The 20,605-nt window shown below is 38.3% G+C and overlaps 1 long non-coding RNA gene across 1 annotated transcript in view; it reads right to left on the bottom strand.

The window, feature by feature from the left end:
* LOC117800638 overlaps positions 1-20,605 on the bottom strand; it is an 86,217-nt gene that overhangs the window by 25,867 nt on the left and 39,745 nt on the right. The window contains exon 2 of the long non-coding RNA XR_004623142.1: positions 12,906-13,008. This is a non-coding gene — a long non-coding RNA (uncharacterized LOC117800638). The remainder of the gene's footprint in view (positions 1-12,905; positions 13,009-20,605) is intronic.

Raw genomic sequence — 20,605 nt, 5'->3', positions numbered from 1 at the left:
TGGAATAGTTTTGTGGAATTTTCTCCAAGTATTTGGCTGAGTTCATATGAATTTGTTTCAAAGGTTAAACTTGAATAATATTTTCTTTTCTTTACCACAGAACGTGACAATTAATTTAAATCACATCTCATATTTTAGCATTGTAGCACCTTTGGGACTAGACATTTAATTTCTGTGTTACTTTGGAAAAGATTCTACTCCAAACTGAGGGCCTGGGTAATGCAGTGGAAAGAGTTCTGGACTGAAAGTCAGAATAAAGAGTTCCACAGCTGGCTCCACTGCTAATTGGTTGTGTGACCTCCAGAAAGTGATTCAAAACATATCTCATTCAGACTCAGTCTCTGTACTTCTAAAATGGGAACAATAATGTCTTAACCTTTTTACACGAGGTTGTAGAAATAAAATGACAAAATGTATGTGGATATGTCTTAAGAATTCTAAAGCACTATACTCAAGTTTTTTAAAAAAATGAGAACCCAGAAAAATAGCATATTTGTGAAAGGAAGAAACTGCATATTCTTTTCTAAAGCACCTTTTACGTTTCTAATTTGCGAATAATTTGCATGAAATAGGTTTCTATTTTTTCCATTAAACTATTCAAGTTTGTTCTTTCTGTACTAAATTTTTATCAACATCAATATTTATATGTTTTCCAAAAATTATATAATCCTCTAGCCCATGAATTGTTTCTAAATGATTGTTACTTAGAAACAGTATCACAATGTCCTTACTTAGAAGTTTTTTTTTTAAAGTACATAGTCTTTTAAGATTATATGAAAGGCTATATTTTTTTTAATGATTTTTTATTATATTATGTTAGTCACCATACAGCACATCCCGGTTTCCGATGCAAAGTTCAATGATTCATTAGCTGCGTATAACACCCAGTGCACCATGCAATACGTGCCCTCCTTACTACCCATCACCAGTCTATCCCATTCCCCCACCCCCCTCCCCTCTGAGGCCCCCAGTTTGTTTCTCATAGTCCATAGTCCCTCATGTTTCATTCCCCCTTCTGATTACCCCCCCTTTCTTTATCCCTTTCTTCCCCTATCGATCATCCTAGTTCTTATGTTCCATAGATGAGAGAAATCATATGATAATTGTCTTTCTCTGCTTGACTTATTTCACTTAGTATTATCTCCTCCAGTGCCGTTCATGTTGCAGCAAATGTTGAGAATTCGTTCTTTCTGATAGCTGAGTAATATTCCATTGTATATACGGACCACAACTTCTTAATCCAGTCATCTGTTGAAGGGCATCTCGGCTCCTTCCACGATTTAGCTATTGTGGACAATGCTGCTATGAACATTGGGGTGCATGTGGCTCTTCTCTTCACTACGTCTGTATCTTTGGGGTAAACACCCAGTAGTGCAATGGCTGGGTCATAGGGTAGCTCAATTTTTAACTTTTTAAGGGACCTCCACACTGTTTTCCAGAGTGGCTGTACCAACTTGCATTCCCACCAACAATGTAGGAGGGATCTCCTTTCTCCACATCCTCTCCAACAATTGTTGTTTCTTGGAAAGGCTATATTTTTTTAAGAAGCATTTAATTAAAGATTAATCTCCAGATAATCATTGGGCTAGTTTTACCATCCCCTCCCATTCACAGAAAAGTATGGACACAAGTTGATTACCAATATCCATTAAATGCCAGAGAGATGGAGAGAGAGAGGGAGAGAAGAAGAAGGAGGAGGAGGAGGAAGAGGGGGAGGAGGAAGATGGGGAGAGGGAGAGGAAGAGGGGGACGGGAGGGGGAGAAACAAAAGCAAAATCCATATCATTCAAATCAGTCATTCATCTGAACTGACTCTTCAATATTTTTTTTATTGTATTATAGTAGACACTTAACCATTGTGGGGTCTTGGGCACCTCACATGTCTACATTAAAAGAGTTGGATCCCACAAATTCAGGTTAAACTTTCTTTGGAAGCAAGTACAGCATAAACAAGTAGTTGATGACTTAAAGCACATACACAATTGTTTCCTCTGCAGCTGCTGTACAGAATCTTTCTGAAAACAGCCAGCATGAGAAATACCTCAGGGGGCTGGGCACCACAGGTCCTGCTGTGGCCCTGGCAAACAATCCCAGCGGCAACAGACACATGTCAACAGTCAGGACAGTGGAAGATTATAAGAAATATCTACTCAGGTACTTTCAGTCAGTACTATCTCATCTGTTTGTCTTACTGAGTTTGGGGGTTTTGACTCAAATGGCAAAATCCCTTTCTCAACATTTCACATTAACTGATGAGAACAGTTTGAAAAGCTTAAAGGAAAGAGAGAATTCCCCAAAGGGTTCTGCGTCTGAAAATTGTCTTGATGGTTAGATGTGGAGGCTGGGTGGTAGTGCCACCACTTAGCCCCTTACTTTTTCTCTCTCTTTTGTTTCACATATATTCATTCATTCATTCATTCATTCATTCATTCATTCATTCATGTCTTTTATGGCTTCTTGTACTTAACATAATGTTTTCAAGATCCATTTTGTAACATGCATCAGTACTTCATTTCTTTTTGACTATTCAAAATGCTCTATTTGTGAGTATCATGAAGGTAAATCTGAGTCATATGTCTTAGATTCAAATGCCATGCGGGGCTAGACAAGGTGAATGAGAAAAGCAGGTGGGTTAGGAAGATGTCAGTGCGGGCTAGGAATCCTTGCTGCCACTAAGGAGTGTGTTCAAACAGCCTATAGAGCTCCTTCAGAAGAAGCTGAGGATTGGATTTTCAAGGAAATCTTAAATCTTTAAAAGTTACAACTGATTTGAATCTTCATAAAACTGTATGAGTCCACAGGGTCACCAGTTTGGGATCTCTGTTTTTTTTTTTTAATCATTATTGAATCTTTGCCTTGGGTTATGAATATATTATTTAGATAGAGAGTCATTCTAGACTGTAGAATCATTTAGAATCACTAGATTAGAGAGCTATTTTAAGAAGCTCTGATATAAAAAGTCATAATATTGGAATCCAGCATCACTGGCATTATTAGAAAGGGGTCTTCACTTTACAGAAAGGCGCGCCTTAGGAAAATAAATAAGTATGAGCATTTTGCCACATTTAAAATAAAACTATACCTACAGAAATGCAACAATATTGTATACTCCTTCTAGCTTACAGACTCTGCATGCCTTCATTTCTCCACGCTCAGAAGCTCTTAGAATTTAATTATACAATACTAAACAATAAAGATAAGCAAATAAACCTCAGATTGGTAAATCCATATGACATTCTTCTACCCACTACCCAAAGCTGCAATTCGCACTGACTCAAATAATTAATTTCATCTTGTGTCTTCAGACTTTGGAGTCTTTGGCATACCTTTGACAAAGAGTGTCTGCCCAACCAATAGACAGAAATCTAACGGCAATTTTCCAAGCTAAGTGACACCACCACTTGCCACTTTCCATTTCCCACTCAATGCCTGAAACAACTATGGTACCTCGATGTTATGGTACCTCTTCTGTACCTCGCCTTTTAAATATCCTCCCGCATCCACCTTCCCATCACGTCAGGGACTTCACTAGTACAAATTTCCCTCACCAGCTCTTCTTCCACTAAATAACCCTCCATTTCCACCTCCCCCCATCCCCACAAATGCATTATTTGAGTCTTCTGAGAAATGAAAAGTGAAAAGTAGTTCCTCCTTTCAAAACCAGTTGGAAACTCCTGTCTTAGAATTTGTCTGGAGCTTTGCTTTTATTTTCCAAATGATCTGGGTTTGGCAAAACCCTTTTGGTTAAGTAATAGACAACAGTATAACATTCCAAAAGGGAGGTGGAAAACCCAGACAATCTAGGATTCCATGAAGACTAAACACTGGACTCTTCCTGTTGAGCCCAAATAACCCTCTCTAGATGGAGAACCACTTCACTCCTTCAACAACTGGTATAATAGGATACACACTGGTGTCACTAAGCTTGTACTTGACTTTATTCTCTCTTCCTTTACATAGACTTGTAGGTGTACATGGGAGTCGACAGGCCCAAGTAGAGCCTGAGGCTCTTAGAATCAGACTTGAACTCAGAGTGAAAAAGTTAAATAATGTTTTCAACTTTGTGGGTAGTTGTCGCTATTATCCTCATTTTACAGAAAGAGCAACTGAGGCAAAGCATGGCCAACTAACTTGAAGAAGATCCCACAATTTTAAATTTTGGATCTGGGATTAAAATCCTGGTGCTTTGCTTGTAGAGCCGCTGCCCTTAATCCCTGTGCTATGCTGTCTTTCCACTTAATATTTCTTTACAAAATTCCTGATTCTGGGAATGTGTTTCTGCTTTGGATTTCAAACAAGTCATGGGTATTGGTCTGAGATGGAATACTTGATTACTTCACATTGCATATGTATTTCTCCAGTTCTGTCCTTAGGGTTGAGAATCTTAGATTTTGATTTTCAATACAGTGAGGAGCTAAATTGTTCATCCTTTCACAGGCAAATGCTTAAGTCAGTTGGTTAAGCATCTGCCTTCGGCTCAGGTCATGATCCCAGGGTCCTGGGATCGACTCCCACATTGGGCTCCTTGCTATGTGGGGAGCCTGCTTCTCCCTCTCCCTCTGCTGTTCCCCCTGCTTGTGCTCTCTCTCTCTCTGGCAAATTTTTTTTAAAAAGAAAAAGATCACTTATTTTTAAATAATAGTGGAAGTGACAAGTCAGGCTGAAGTTACTAGAACTCTTCATAGAGTAAAAAAGACACTGAGGGAAAAGAGGACACTCAGTTAACAGCACCCTCTAAGTCATTGTACTGAGTTCTCCAAACACACTGTCCCACCCTTAGTCATCCTCCTGGGCCCCAGGCTGGGGCAGCCCCCAGGAATGATGGAAACTGTGCCATTATTCCTGGCAGCTCTCTCTCTCGGCAAAGGTGGCCATGATGACCTCATAGACACGAAGTACCTACACCAGGGGTGGATTTTATGTCCCGGAGTCATCAGAGCAAGTCCTCCAGGAAACTACTTACACCATCAAGGCCTGTTCCACTCTATTTTCAGGAACATTCAATATATGGAACGTGAACAACATTTAGACCTGCTAGGGTTTCCTGACCTGTCACCACAGTAAAGATAACATTAAATCCTAGGACACTGCATCTCTGCTCTGCCAGGTTAGGGCTTCATCATCTCACACCCCTTGGTATTGCCTGGCCTGGGCCCTGTCAATGGAAGGCATGTTCCTGATAAGGCTTTCAAGGTGCATCACCGGCAGGCCAACTCTTTCAATCTTTGGATTAATGAGGAAATCCGCAATTTTCTAAAAATATGAAACTTTTTTGAAAATATCAAGAGGTTCTTCCTGATGTGAAGAAGATAAATTGTGTACTATCAAAAGCAGTTATCAAGGGTTTCATGCACGGGGGTACAAGGAAGAGCAGGTGCCATTATCTATAGACACTGATGAGTTTATAGCACTTACAGCAGACTATTCATGAGGCCAACCAGAGTCCAAAGAGCAATACTCTGTCTTCGCTGAGAAGCCCTTTGCTAGGTCTTCAGCCATAAACAAGAGTACAATGTTTTCTCAGGTACATCTGTTCTGTGTTCTATTACATGAGCTTTAAGTCAGCCCTTAACACTGTGTCCCGAGTAGAACAGAGAATTACAGAACAGCTCCTGCCCAAAGGTTCTCCTTTGCACATCAGGAGGGAAAAAAATTATTGCTTGGAGCTGCCCTGTTCTAGTGGAGGGTGCAGCTTCCCCTGGCTTTCTATCCTACTTGGGCCCAACCAAATGTGCCCAGGCACATGACACTGTAGGACTTTGCCCCGGCTTCATTCAAAATGGACATGGTTCCTAGACCAAGATGAGGTAAAAGACATAGGTTCAGGGTTAGGTCTGTGGTAGCCTCTCCCAGATCTGAATGTGCCTTGCTTGCCCTGTTCTTCCCCTTTCAAATGCTGTGAGCCTCCCGCTTTCCAAGCACCAGCTCCATGCCCATTCCTATTTTCTTTCAGGAGCTGCTCTGCCTACTACACTCTCCTGTGCATGCCAGGGATACACACTGAGGACTCCCAGGTACCTGGATGGATTCCTGGGATCTGAACCCTCCATATTCATCTCCATAGCCGTGGCCTTTGTTTCTCTCACCAGATCCCTACCTCCAGCAGCCATGGTCAGTCTTCCTGGACTCTTTCCCAGATGCAGATTCCACCATACAATTGGTCCTAAACCCATATGAGAGATGGCAGAACGATGCAGTTGTAAATCCTCATGACTCCTTCTTGGCTCTCCTTACCTAATGGCGTATCATTATATGCTGGGCCCACTGTAATAAAAAGAAATGACTACACCAGGTCGATGGCCCTCATTCTATTCTGCTTTGTGCCTGGGATTGTTGCTGGGACCTATAAATCAACAGGGGAAGTGAGGGTGTGGAAGACACAAGATGCAAAGTGCTGGTTGCTAGTAGTTATGTAATTTTTCGAAGTCAAACAATGGTTTCTGTTACTTTTGTTTAGTTATAAATTGTAAATACACAATAAAACCGTCTCTAATAAATTCCTTATTAGGAATGTTTGGCTTTTTCATATTATGAAAATGGCCCTTCTAACACATTTAAGGGATGCTGGAGTCACTCCTTCTTCTAAAGTCACATAAACACCCTCTTGTAAACGTCTTTACCTGAGGAGTTCATTTTTCAACTCTTACTTTTATGAATCACTCTAAGTCAAACAGTGTAAACCCTTGTTGAAAGTATCACAAACTCTCAGTCTATAAGATTTAACTATATTCCTAAATCCTATTTCCCATCTCTAAGTACCGTCCCTTATGCAGTTGAACAGTTTGATAGTCTTTTTGATATTAGCCTGTGACATTGCCAGAAAAAAAAAAAATCTTATTCCATTTTTTTCTGCCTTAAGGGGATACAATCCAATTTTACTCTTTCCTTCTTTACAATGCACAGAGAAATCTTAAAAGTTCTATCAAGAAAACATTTACCGCATATTTCCAATTCAAATGGAAATAGCTTTCACTTTTGATCTTGTAGAAAAACCTAGGCAAGTGATGAAGTACAATGCTTTCTTTGTGTTGGACTAGGCTGCATGACTGTTACAGAATATGTTTGAGCATTTGAGCTAAGAGACCAGAAGAGGCTTTCCAACCACATGTTTAAAAGAACAGGCAGCAAAAACGGGCTTAAGTCAATTACAGCCCTCCTTTCAGAACCATCTTGTGGGACGCATACTACTATTATCCAGATACTTCTATCTAACAGTCAGCCAACTCTCCTCTTAACTGGCTATGTTTTTGAAATCTACTTACTCTTGAGACTGACCATAAAATCAACACACTGACAAAGCAACAGTTTTAAATTCCAAACATGCACGAAACCCAGAACCATAATTACCTCAATGCTAAGCCAGTGGGAAAGTGAAGCACGTTGCCTCCTCTATTTTATTCAGTGCAGGGGACCCTGTCAGTACTTCACAAGTGCCAAATAAATCCTCAGAATAACAATCCTCAGGTTTGAGGGCCGACATTCACCTGGGCAGAAATCAAGACAAGGAGAAATTCTGTTCCCTGGAGGGAATGCACATCCCAGACCTGATGCTCACCTTGCGAGAGAAGTTTTTCCATTTTAACCAGGGGCCACTCCGAGAGGAAAGTAAGGACCACTACTCTAAGTGAGCATGGTGCTTTAGAGAGTACTGCCTCCTGCAAGCTGCAGGCATGGGGTGCTTACTCTAAAGTAGAAACTGAGATGGAGCTGACATCAGTCTCAACTGGTTAGGGAATTGAAAACGTGTAGATCTAAAGCCCAGGACTAAGGAGTATGTAGGAAAAAGAAAAAGTTAGTCACTGCCCCCAGTGATCTCAGAAAGAAGAAATGCTTTCACACTGAGTCACACAGATAAACTGGTTTTGTAAATAGGTCTTCAGTAGAGGCATTTTTTTGAAAGTTCCCAAAACGAGTTGGTAATTGTTGAGAATAAAAATACCACCAAATCTACACAGCAGTAATCAGGCTCTTTTTACGTGAGTGGGCTTCAAGAATCATAACAGGCAGTGAGTCTGTAACTGAATGTCAGTTAAGTGACTACTCACACAAATGTATCTTACAAAATTTTAAAAAAATCAACAAGTATCAATTTCCTATGACGCACTAAGCACTATGCTAAAGGCTCTGTGTTTACTCTAAACAAAAAGAAAAAAACATGGTCCTTATCCTTAGAAGCCTCCAGTGCAGTGGGGAAGACAGACATTATCAAGCAAGGTGTTAGGGAATTACTTGTCCCAGTAATTTAACTAACAACTCCTCCAGGTCTTAAGAAGGCAGTGGGCGGAAAAGGTGTCTTCTGGGCATGACATGCTCTCCTTGGTGTACTTCCGTCCATCCAGGACAGAAAGGACGAACGCATTTCTATAGTGCTGCATTCCCTCTGCCATAAGAAAGCCCTGCTTAGGTAGTGGTGACTTTGGTCATGGTAGTAATACAGTCCCTTATCATCAACCTCTTAAATGAAAACACAGCAGCCAGTGGAAACTCTGCTGATAGAAACTGCCAAGGTGAAAAACACATGGCAAGTCCTCTGTGGTTCTGGCGGCTGAACTACACACATTTGGCCTCCAGGGCAGGCTTTGATTGCAAATAAGAGGCTGGATCCTGGTTTTAGAAACTCTTTACCTCTGCCACAGGATCAAAGGTACAGAAAGCTACTAGCAACTGTTTCCTAACAGCCTGCCCAGACAGTATGCTAATGAGCTGAGCACTGAGCTTCCAATTACGGAACTACTTCCAGAAGTAAACTTTCAAATGGATTCACTGTGATAGGTGCAGTTATTAGGGATCTCAGATGAGAGGTATAAGTTTGAGGATCTCTGAATCACTGACTACTAACTGATACTGATGCCTAAATTTTCTCCATGGTACCACACATAAAATGAGAAGATGCCTTCTTTCTTACTACCACCCTATGGCCATGTACGAATCTGAAGCATAATTTTTTCACAACATATCCATATTTTTTTTAATTTGAGAGAGCGAGAGAGTAAGCACAAGCAGGAGGTGGTGAGGAGGAGAGGGAGTAGCAGACTCCCTGCTGAGCAGGGTGCCCAATGCGGGGCTCGATCCCAGGACCCCGGGATCATGACCTGAGCTGAATGCAGACGCTTAACCCACTGAGACACCGAGGCGCCCCACAAGATACCCATTTTTAAAGGATCAAACAATGAAAAATGATTCTGTGTTCAAAAGTAGTGGCTCTTAGTTTGAACATAACACTGAAGTTTTAATCAATCATACTTACAACTACAATTGCCATAAATACTCTACAGCTTTTTGGTGTGATAACGTATATTCATGTGTGTATGTGGGTACGTGTGGATGCACAGATGTATGTATGTCTATGTGCGTCAATGGATTTAAAGTTGGAATCTAGTGAGAGAAACCGATTGTCTAATAATAGTCATGCATAATAAATTCTGGGGTAACTACTCCCTACATTAAACTGGAATAAGGATGAACTACATAATAAACTATATGTTGCCATTTTCTATAGTACTCATACAGAGGTTTTGATTCATTGCAGTTTCTGAATTACTGGGGAAAACGGCAGTTAATCACCTCTAACACTTATGCAGGAACAGCTGAGGGAAAGAAAGGGACTATGAAATTAGCACTCTGTGACTGAGTTAAATATATCATTTTAGTCCAGTAGAATTGACTATCATAAGTCAAACTCTGGTTATAAAGAATTAATTTCTTTTTTATGCCAAAATGCCTTTGTTTGATCCATAAATTCCTTAATGCACCCTGACTTTTATTGATTTTGTTCCTTAAAAATGTCCACTGCCAAAAGTTGCATTGCAAGTAGGTCTTTCCAGTATAGTTTTATGAAAAAACCAGAACATGCAATTGCCCGTGATTTCTGTGATTGTAAAAATAGTTTTTCATTGTATTCTAGTAGGTTGATGGAACATTGTGCTTATTTTTAACCCCCTCTCATGGGGGGAATATTCAGTTGTTGAGAGGGAAAGAAAGTAATATTTCATAATGGTAGCATACAGATAAAGCGATGTTTGGTGAAATACTTGTGTTATGTGTTACCCTTACACAACTGTAAAGAACCAAAACAAATAGCAGATTATCTATTACTTAGTACAGCCCTCCCACATTTATAGGATATTCTGCTACAGAATCAACAACTTTGTTATGGAGCTTTACATTCATGCAGTTCTCCACTTATTCATTCAACAGATACTTACGAAGTGCATACCATGTCCATGACACCAGAGGAGGTTCTGGGGACACAGAGCTGTGATAAAGATAAACGTGAGGATGATGTGCTCGCATAGATTTTATATTTCCTTCCAGAGACTATTTGGGTCACTGTCATTTTCTGAGTTCTCTGGTAAAGTGATAAAAATTGGAGGACAAGGCATGCAACCCCAAATGCACGAAGCCATAGCATAGGTCCAGAGCTTGTTTCTATCATACTGTATGAGTAAAAGAAAATGATACATTATATAAGAAGCTTAAACTGAGTATGTTTTATTGTATCATCATGAAGATAACCATACTTGAAAACATTTTAATCAAGCCATTCTTTATAAATGTGTATGAGAAAAATTTTAGTAAATTTGCCAAGTTACATAACCATCATCATGATTCTGTTATAGGACATTTCCATTGCCCTAGTAAGATCCCTGTGCCCATTTACTGTTAATTCTTGTTCCTACCCACAGCCTCAGGCAACCATTAATTCTTCTGTGTCTCTGACTTTTCTAGACATTTTGTATAAATGGAATAGCACAATATGATGGGTTTTGTGTGTATGTGTCTGGTCAAGCCAATCTTTTAAAACATAGCTATTTAAGTTTTTACTAAATTAGATTTTTTAACAATTTACTCATGGACCTTATAACTCTTAAGAACTCTCATTAGGCATAATTGGAAGGCTCAAGACTTCAAGTTTATATGTTAAGAAACAAAATAGTTCAGGCAGATCTTTTGTTTGCATGACCAATTCATGGAAACGAGAGATAAACACAGTTGTCGCTGTGTATATTTTTAAAATGATTTAGTGTCTCAGCAATTTGCTTAGTGATGACCAATGAATTATATATTTTACAACCAAATTCATTGTTGACTGCAGTCCCAGAATCTCATTAGCTCACGTTTGAGTATAATTTGAGAAGGAAAATCTGAAAATCTTGATTTATCTTTCACAAAATTTAGTACATGGTTTTACATATCAATAGCATACTGACCGATTCATTTCATACCAATCCAGTATAGGTTTACTGAGTACAGGTTATGTGTTAAGCACACTATTTTGTGCTAGAGATATAGATGAATAAGATGACTACAGAAAAAAATAAAGGTGAAGAGGTAAAATGATTCAGTTGCATACAGTTTTTTTAAAACTAGTTCCTTTATATTTTGCTATTTCTTTGAGGTTAACCACTAAACACACTAATGAGAGCAAGAAGAAACAAAGCCTTTTGCACCTATAATTTTTCTTGCACAAAAGCAATCAAAGCCTCACATGAGGTTTTCACTGGTAAAATGCTGGTATCAGTGATTTTTTGAATCCCCTACCTAAACGGACAAGTTAGTAACCACAAATTCAAGGTGAAAAGTGGCCTGATTAATAAAGGCATAAAAGGTTTTAAATAGGTCCAGCAAACTATAGTAAAGATAGCCTGAAGAAAAGCAAGGTGAGACTAATGCAACTAGATGATTTTTTTTTTTTAACAAATGTAAAACTTTGGAGGGGAGAGCCAACATAAATAAGGAATTAAGGGCTATTAAAATAAGAATTCCAAATTGACAAAGTGTAAGGTAGAACCAAACCAAGCACTTCACACTATGAGAAGAGTGGAGAGAAGTGTCAGTACAACTACTGCTTTGACATGCTTAGGAAATAATTAAATGTAGGCATTGCACAAATTCATGACTCTGAGGGTATCTGTCTGTAGCAGTGAAGATGACCATGAGGAAAAGGGAATCATAGTATCATCCAATTGTGTCCAAATGACCAGAAAAATAGTTTATGGCAAAAACTATGGACAAACATAGGAAAAAATTCTACTCAGTACTGAACCGAGGTAGGTTTTGTAATAGGGCAGACTAAACTTCTCAGTCTTTTTCTTTAAAAACTGAAAAACCCTTCAGGCCTAACCCAGTTCTTGCACTGGATGTGTAATTCAGATGCAGATTCCCTAGGTCCTCCCAGGGTGAGAAGTTGTCCTTCCAACTGGTTGCCCCTGGCCTCAGGTAAAGTCAGCCTGGAGTGGGGCTGGCTGCCGTACTTCTCCAGTTCATAAGGATCTTGGTGCTTTGCCTCCAAACTTTCAGATTTAAACAGTATTTATCAAGTTGAGAAACTAAAGAACTGTTCTGGTTTATCTGTTGTTCTGATTTAGAAGGTCAGATTCACTCTGTGTAAGTAAAAATACTTTCATAGAAGCATTAACCCTACCGTTTGGGTTTGAACTGTTTGATAGAAACAGATTATTTCAGTTGATCTCTTGTGTGGTATAGAAATAAAGCATCTCACACTTCAAAGAACCTGACCCTTTGCATTGGTCAGACCATCTATCTTGCCCTTAAATGTGCGATGAAAACAGTATTGCAAGCCTCCCCATTCTCATCTAGAGAAATTATTTAAAAAAAAAATAGCCCATAAGGAGAAGAATAAAAATGTGATTCAATCATGTATTCGATTTGTTCATTTAGGTAGTCATGCATGAATACAAACAACAAATATTAAACCAGATGTTGATTCCATAGAGAGAGAGTCAAGCTTAATCCTTTATTCCCCCTTGAGTGGCTAAATTCTCCAAGTTATTCCTCCAACCTAGAGATATGATGCATCTGGGAAAGCAAATCCCAGGCTTCCTCCCCAAACTGCAGATATCTGCTAACCTTAAATATAGAAATAACACTATGTCAAAACTTACCGAGAAAGAAGAAACTCATCTGGATAACACGATGTTGAAGGTTCCATCTCTCAAGTCTCACCCCAAAGGGTAAATGCTAATTTGGAAGGTTTGTGATATTACCCTGAAATAAACAAAAAACAAAATCAAAAACTCAGCTGTGGTCTTTGTCAGCCTGCCTCCTGGCTGACTTTACCATCATTTTAAGCATCAGACTTTCCACAAGTTTCAATCGATAACACTACAAGACACTTCACGAAAATGTGTTTTTACAAAATATTTTCTAGCCTCCATCCGCAAGATGTGGAAACAGACGCCCGAGTCAGTGCATCAGGTCCCCAGCAGTTACTCACAGCTCACTCTCATGACATATTACCAGCTCCTGAAGTGCAGGTAGGCTTGGCCTCTTATATTTTTGATATTTTTTCTCTCCCTCACAATAGTCCAGATATAAATGAGTATTTACTGAATAGTGTGGGAAGCTGGGCAGAGGCCAATTCCCAGATGGGTTTGCACTGAGGGTTTGTTTACTAATCCACAAATAATGGGTTAATAAATTCACCATACTTTCAAAAAAATGTATCATAAAATAATATTATAACACCATATTACTAAAAAGTTTGGAGAGCAGAAAGGAAGAATATCCATAAAACATTATCCTCAAACAGCAGCTATCATTATTTTAGAGTATTATTCCTCCTCTTTTTATATGTATATTTATAAATATCTATAATTATAGTGTGTACAAGATTTTCATCCTGGTTTTTTTCTCCCCTAACATTAGCTCACAATAAGCTTTCTTCCATATAGGTATATGATATTTATAACCATCACTTTAATTGTTGAGTAAAATGCATGGAGCTGACATGTCATAATTTAATTAACAATTTGGTGATCATCGGACCCTTTCAATGTTATCAATTTTTGGCAGTTATAAATGCTCCTCCAAACATCTCTATCATTTCCTTTTGATAGATAACCACCTACAGGATTTCTGGATGTTAGTATTGATTATATAGATATACTGTGAAATTGGTTTCCAAAAAAATTATGCCCTTTGTTAATACCATGAATAGTATACGGTAGTACCAATTTTGCTGCCATTGTGTATTATTATTTATATATTTTTATAATAAATAGGTGTAAAATGATTATTGTTCAAGGGTATTGTTATTCATCCTTTCCTAATAACTAATGAGATAAGAAGTTTCTTAATTTTTTTCTTTATTATTTTATTTCCCCTTCTGTGAATAGGCCAGAAGCCTATTCTCGTTATTTTGTTGACACAGTGCAGTACAATTCTCTCATCTTTCTTATTTCAACAATTACTTGATGCTTGAATATTGTGCAACAATAATTAAAACTCTTTTTGAATTGAACATTAAAATAATCAGTCTTCTTTTGTTTTATAACAGGTCAAGATCTATGCTGGAGGGACTCTTTAATTTGCAGTTCATAAAGGACATGGCTTAAAAAACAAAAAAGACATTGGTTAAAACCCCAGGGTGATGGTCATGACTATATTGTGGTCTTTGTAGATACTCTGGAGCCAACGGGACAAGGGGCGAAACCTCATCCAACTTGGTGACCATAATACTCAGTATCTGAAACATGGGATGTATTCAGATAGACTCAATTTACATTCAAGTGATTAAGTAATGCCTGCCTTTCTATCTGCATCTCAGCTGCATACAGGTTCAGCTTGAAGTAAAACACTGACTTATCTTAATGATAACCCAGTGCTTTTGGAAAAATGCCACTATCACAACCACAGAGTGAATGGGCTTTCCAACAAAATCTCCTAGAAAGTCGTGATTAAAAAAAGAATTCTAGAAGTCCAACATGCCATCATTTCTGATCAAATACTGAAGGGTCGTGTGTCCCCTTTCTCATGTTTTAATTTGTCCATTATGCTCTTTGAAAAACGTGCATAATCTATATTAAGTAATGAAGTTATTCGATTTTGGCCTAAAGACCTGGAGCCAACATATGATCCTGTGCATTCAGGGGGCCTCTTTTCCAAACCTGAAATGCTAAACATGTCTAAAAAAATAACCAGGCTAAATGAGCAGTTGGTAAAGCAATCAGCCTTTCACATTGGAACAAGCAACAAACACGTGCAGCGACCCTCGCATTTCCCCTTTGATTTATAGCAGTCTCCAAAAGGAGCTTAACAAGGTGGCCCAGAACTTCCAGAGCAGTTGCAGTCAATTTATTGTCTGAGTTGTTAAAGATGTTAATTAGATTAGGAATTTGCTGAGGCCCTTTTAGTCCTTGCAGAAAGAAGAGTGTTTCTCGTGTTTCTCTTTGAAACTCAGTTTTGTGGCATAAAAACACAGGAAAGAAGAAATCCTACACTCATGGAAATTCTAGGGTCCCATTGAATTCCATAAAATTGTAAAAATTCCAATAATAACAGTTACAAAAGAGCCAAGAAAGTACCAGACCTGTTTTTAAAAATAATATACTCCAACGATTCCTGCATTGTTTGATGTATAGAAGACAAGATGTGAGCGGATCATGGATGGTATATCTCGGAGGCCTGGGCCCAAGGAATGGAAATCATATTGGAGAGCAAATCCAAGCATGCACTGAGACGAAACAGAGTTTCTGGAAAAATGCAGGCAGGGCTTTTTACTCCAGAGCAATAAACATCAATCTGTATGTCATTTTAATACCCTGGACAAATGTTTTAATAGTGGGCTGTTGCATAGGCAGTGAAGAGGTTGTTAGATACTTTGTTTTTGACAACTGCTTTGCCATAATCCATTCTAGAAATATGTTTTGTCTTAAATTGAATTAAACAAATGAAAATATAAAACAGTCCAGTAAATTACTTCCTCAGCTCAAAAAAACTACAAGAAGAGAAAACTCTCTCAGAAATATAACGGGGAAAGTTAAAAAAAAAAAACAAAAAAACAAGAGTGCTATTCAATTTTTCGGGCTTACGTGACCATTGGAATAGTAGCATAATTACTTAATAGCAATATTGGTAACCACCAAGCTATAAAAATTGTTGTCAAGATCCATGGTTCAAGGCAGTTTTGCTAAAATTATTTTAGGTAAAGGGTGAAACAGAAATATGCATTTACTTACACTTGAAGCATGATTATTCACAATAGCACTCAGAAAGCACAAGCATAGGGCAATAGGAAGGTTAAATATGTTAAGCACGTAAAATCTAGTCAAGATCATCCTTACGAAAAAGAGGTGGTTGCATGCTCCAAGGAAACAAAGAAGATTGGTGGATACTCCCTGGAAGATGAGACTGCTTCAAATGAAATATTCTTTTTTAAAAATTTATTTATTTATTTATTTGAGAGAGAGAAAGAGAGAGAGAGACAGCAGAAGCAGGAGCAACAGGCAGAGGGAGAGGGAAAAGCAGGTTTTCAGCAGAGGGGGGAGCCCAACGTGGGACTTGATCCCAGGACTCCGGGATCATGACCTGAATGAACAGAAGGCAGACATGTAACCGGCTGAGCCACATAGGTGCCCTCAAACAAAATATTCTAACTACAAATGGAACAGATATTTTTGGGAAAAGGAATTCAGATTTTACAAACCAGCTTTTTGGCCTACCCAGAGGGTAGTTTTTGGTCATTTAAAAGGATTAGAGTGAGCCACTTGTACTGTGTGATCCTGGATTTTCCATTCTCTACCTCCACCTCCACCTACTCCCCGGCCAATCATGGGAAGGGGGGTAGGATAAAGCTGAGACTCAAGTAGGTTTCAAAGAGGTCCTGAGTGCTGGGAAAAGGCTAACGCTGCTTTCAACTGTGACTTTTTAAAAAAATATTTAGAAGTTATTCAAATAGCTCCAAAATGGTGCATTTGCAGGGGACTACCTTGAAATAAAGCTAAAATATTTTTCCAGCATTCCATCCAATGGATGGTGGTATGTACCCCAACCTCCAGGAGATGGCTGTATTTGGAGATGAGGCCTCTAAGGAAGTAATTAGTTAAACAAGGTTATTAGGTGAAACCCTGATCAGATAGCATTGATGTCTTCATAAGGAGAGACAGATTTCTTCTCCTTACACACACACACTCACACACACAGTTGACCGTTGAACAACATGGGAATTAGGAGTACTGACCCCTTAAGCAATTACAACTTCACATAAAACTTTTGACTCCCCTAAAACTTAACTACTAATAGCCTACTATCGATCGGAAGCCTTACCTATAACATAAGCAGTCAATAACACATGTTTTGTTTGTTTGTTTTCAAAGATATTATTTATTTATTTAGAGTGAGTGAGTGCGAGTGGGGGAGGAGAAGGGGAGAGAATCTCCAGCAGACTCCCCGCTGAGCACGAGCCCCAAAGTGGGGGGCCCCATCTCACGACCCTGAGATCATGACCCGAGCCAAAATCAAGAGTCAGACACTTAACTGACTGAGCCACCCAGACACCCTGACACATATTTCGTTATATGTATTATCTACTTTATTCCTACAATAAAGCATAGAGGGAAAAACATTATTCAGAACATCATAAGGAAGAGAAAATATATTTACAGGACTGTACTATATTGAAAAAAATCCACAAGTAAGTGGACCCATACAATTCAAACTCATGTTGCTCAAAGGTCAACTCTGTGTGTGTGTGTGTGTGTATATGTATGTGTGTGTGTGTGTGTGTGTGTATACATGTGTGTGTGTGTGTGTATATATATATATAATATATACCTCATATATAACTGAAAAGCAGTCCTCTACAAGCCAGGAAGAGAAGACTCACCAGAAGCAGAATTTGCTGACATCTTAATCAAAGATTTCCAGCCTCTAGAACTGGGAGAAAACACATTTCTGCTGTTTGAGCCCCCCAGTCTGTGGCATTTCGCTACAGCAGCACAGGTAGACAAATATAGACCATAAGCATACAGATTATCACAACATACCTAGGGATTTTTCTATATTTTCTTTAAAGATTGTAATACCTGTTTTGGGGAATTTCTAGTGAGAACCGTAACTTATCCATGTTACCTGATGCACCGATATACCCTAGTATACCCCAGCACACCTAGACTTAAATCTATGATGTCATTCCATCTTGCAAAAATTTCTCTTGTTTGTGGCATTCCTTTCCACTCCTTCATTCCCCAGACTTATACCCTCTAGGACTCAGTATCTATAAGCTCTTAAGTTTTGCCTTGAACTAATGTGAATTATTATATTATTAATTATACATATATAAATTATCACTTTTGGTAATTTTATAGTGTAATTATTTGTCATCCTCTTTATTTCAGTATAATTAATATAATCTACAGTTTAAGATTCATGCATACACTTACTATAATTATCTTTGAAACATTTTCTAAATATAGAATAAAAAGCTCAGATTAAGTAGTAATCACAGCCTTAAGTATATGCAGTGTTATTTGGGAACAACTATATTTATAAAGTCATCTTCTTTTTATTTATTTATGCTTAAATTTGAAAACTAAAAGGTAAAGATATTCAGGATGCAGAGGTAAAATTAATTTAGAGTCTACATCTTTAAAATATATAAGAAATTAAGTAAATTTCAATTATTTCTCATCCCAATATGAGTAGTAAGTTTATAAGAAAACTTGTCAGAAAGTGGATGAGCTAGTCAGGAGATGTGATCATGTTTGTTACTCTTTTTAGATTTTTTTGATGGAAGAACAAGAAAATGTTTCTCCTTGTATATCTGGGGATGTCTAGCATAAAGAGGAAAAGAGATTGAGTCATAAATTTATTTGTATTGCTCATTCATAGTTATGTAACAGTGTACATTGTTTGGGTTCTAACGGTTTGAGTACTTCTCATTTTCCCCAAAAGGATTTTATGTTCCCTGAGGGCAGAAACCACAAATTTATGGTTCTCACTTTTAACCAAATATACTATTTTGCCCAGGTCTTCTTTTTCTTGTCTTGGTTAATTACCTTTCCATTCTCATCTAGAACTATATCACTACTTCTCTAACCTTCTCAAATCCTCTATTTATGCTTGCCTACCTTCATTCTCAGTAGGTAACTTATCTGGTACTTTAGAGAAAAAATTAGAAGGTATTTTTTCTCCTCTTCTTCACTATAAAGATCAATTAAATTTAAAAAAGTAGAAGAGAAAGTTAAATGAAATTTGGAAATATTAATAATGGCACAATATTTCCAAATAACTGTTAACAAAGAAGGCAAAATCTGGAAAGACTACCAAAATGAGAACAAATTACATAAAGAAATAAAATATAATGGAAGGTGAACTAATAGAAGGCAAAACATAAAAATTTAGGTTACAAAATTGTATGGTACCTGCTAGATAGCTAGTTTGTGCATGCACACCCTGAGTGTCCCTATTAATCACTGTCTTGAGAATGTAGAGATACCGTCCTCCCTGTATGTTCCCATCAAGCAGAATGTGTAGAAGAAGGCTCTTCAGCGTTCAAAGCCAGCGGCTCCTGGGGTAGTCAACCAGGAGCTTCTCTCTGTGTCCCAACGGCACTCTTGATCTCCTTGGAATGCTGGCCATGCAAAGAGGGTCAGGGCTACCGAGAGCTGCTAAGCTAAGTTGTTCTATTACAAAAACTTGCTGCATATGGATCCCAATGTGGGTACTTTGTCTAGCTGGCACTCCTGGACTCTCTGTAAGTTCCCCCAATAAACCTATGTCTGGATCACTTTCTCCAAGTCTTTTCTCCAGCCTCATGGACCATCAGCCACCCTCGGCTTAGAGTCAGGTAGGGAGCAGCTACACAAAAATACAGATGATTTTGAAAAACAGTGCAGATAGGTTGGAAACAACAATCCACCGTATGGGTAAAGGGAACTTTCCAGGTGACAAAAAGATCTGACTTGGGAACCTGAGAGATGGCAAAACTGTTCAAGCAAAACCAGGGTATTAAGTTTAATAGTGCGCGCGCACACGCACACACACATAAACTGTAAAAACATTAAATTTCAAGATTAAAGAATTATGCTAGCATCCAGAAAGAAGAAAAGAGGTTATTTTCAAAGAAGCAAAATCAAACCAGTCTCATATTTTTGCTTTCTGACAATAAAATTCCATAAAACAATGAAAACAAATTCTTTAAATACTTGACAGTGGGGAGGATTATGACCCAATGATTTTATTGTATTATAAAGACATCCTCAGATGTATAAAGTTTTGGAAAATGCACTAATACAGTACTTTTTTCCTGCCAAAGTTTTCTTTTCTTTTTTTTTTTTTTTAAAGATTTTTATTTATTTATTTGACAGAGATAGAGACAGCCAGCGAGAGAGGGAACACAAGCAGGGGGAGTGGGAGAGGAAGCAGCAGGCTCACAGCAGAGGAGCCTGATGTGGGGCTCGATCCCATAACGCTGGGATCACGCCCTGAGCCGAAGGCAGACGCTTAACCGCTATGCCACCCAGGCGCCCCGTGCCAAAGTTTTCTAAGTGGTCAGATGACTCAATCAAGAGCATAACCCCAAAACTGGGGAGTCACAGTAGAAATGGACAGTGAATATTAAAATAAGCTAAAGATTAGGAATAAAGCAAAAGAGAAAATAAATACATTTTGAATACTAACTCGTGCCAGAAACTTTCCATTTTCAAAAAACAACAGCTTACACTCATACTATTAATATAATCTTGAGCTGGTATTTATATCCAGATCTGTCAGCTTTCAGAAGGCAAATGGAAATGTAATAATTATTTGTAAAAGAGAGTTTGATGTGATGTATGAATAATTGTCATCATACCATCAAAAGAGA

The sequence above is a fragment of the Ailuropoda melanoleuca genome, chromosome 1, assembly GCF_002007445.2.
Source record: "Ailuropoda melanoleuca isolate Jingjing chromosome 1, ASM200744v2, whole genome shotgun sequence".
Classification (NCBI taxonomy): domain Eukaryota; kingdom Metazoa; phylum Chordata; class Mammalia; order Carnivora; family Ursidae; genus Ailuropoda; species Ailuropoda melanoleuca.
This window is presented reverse-complemented; position numbering and strand designations above follow the sequence as displayed.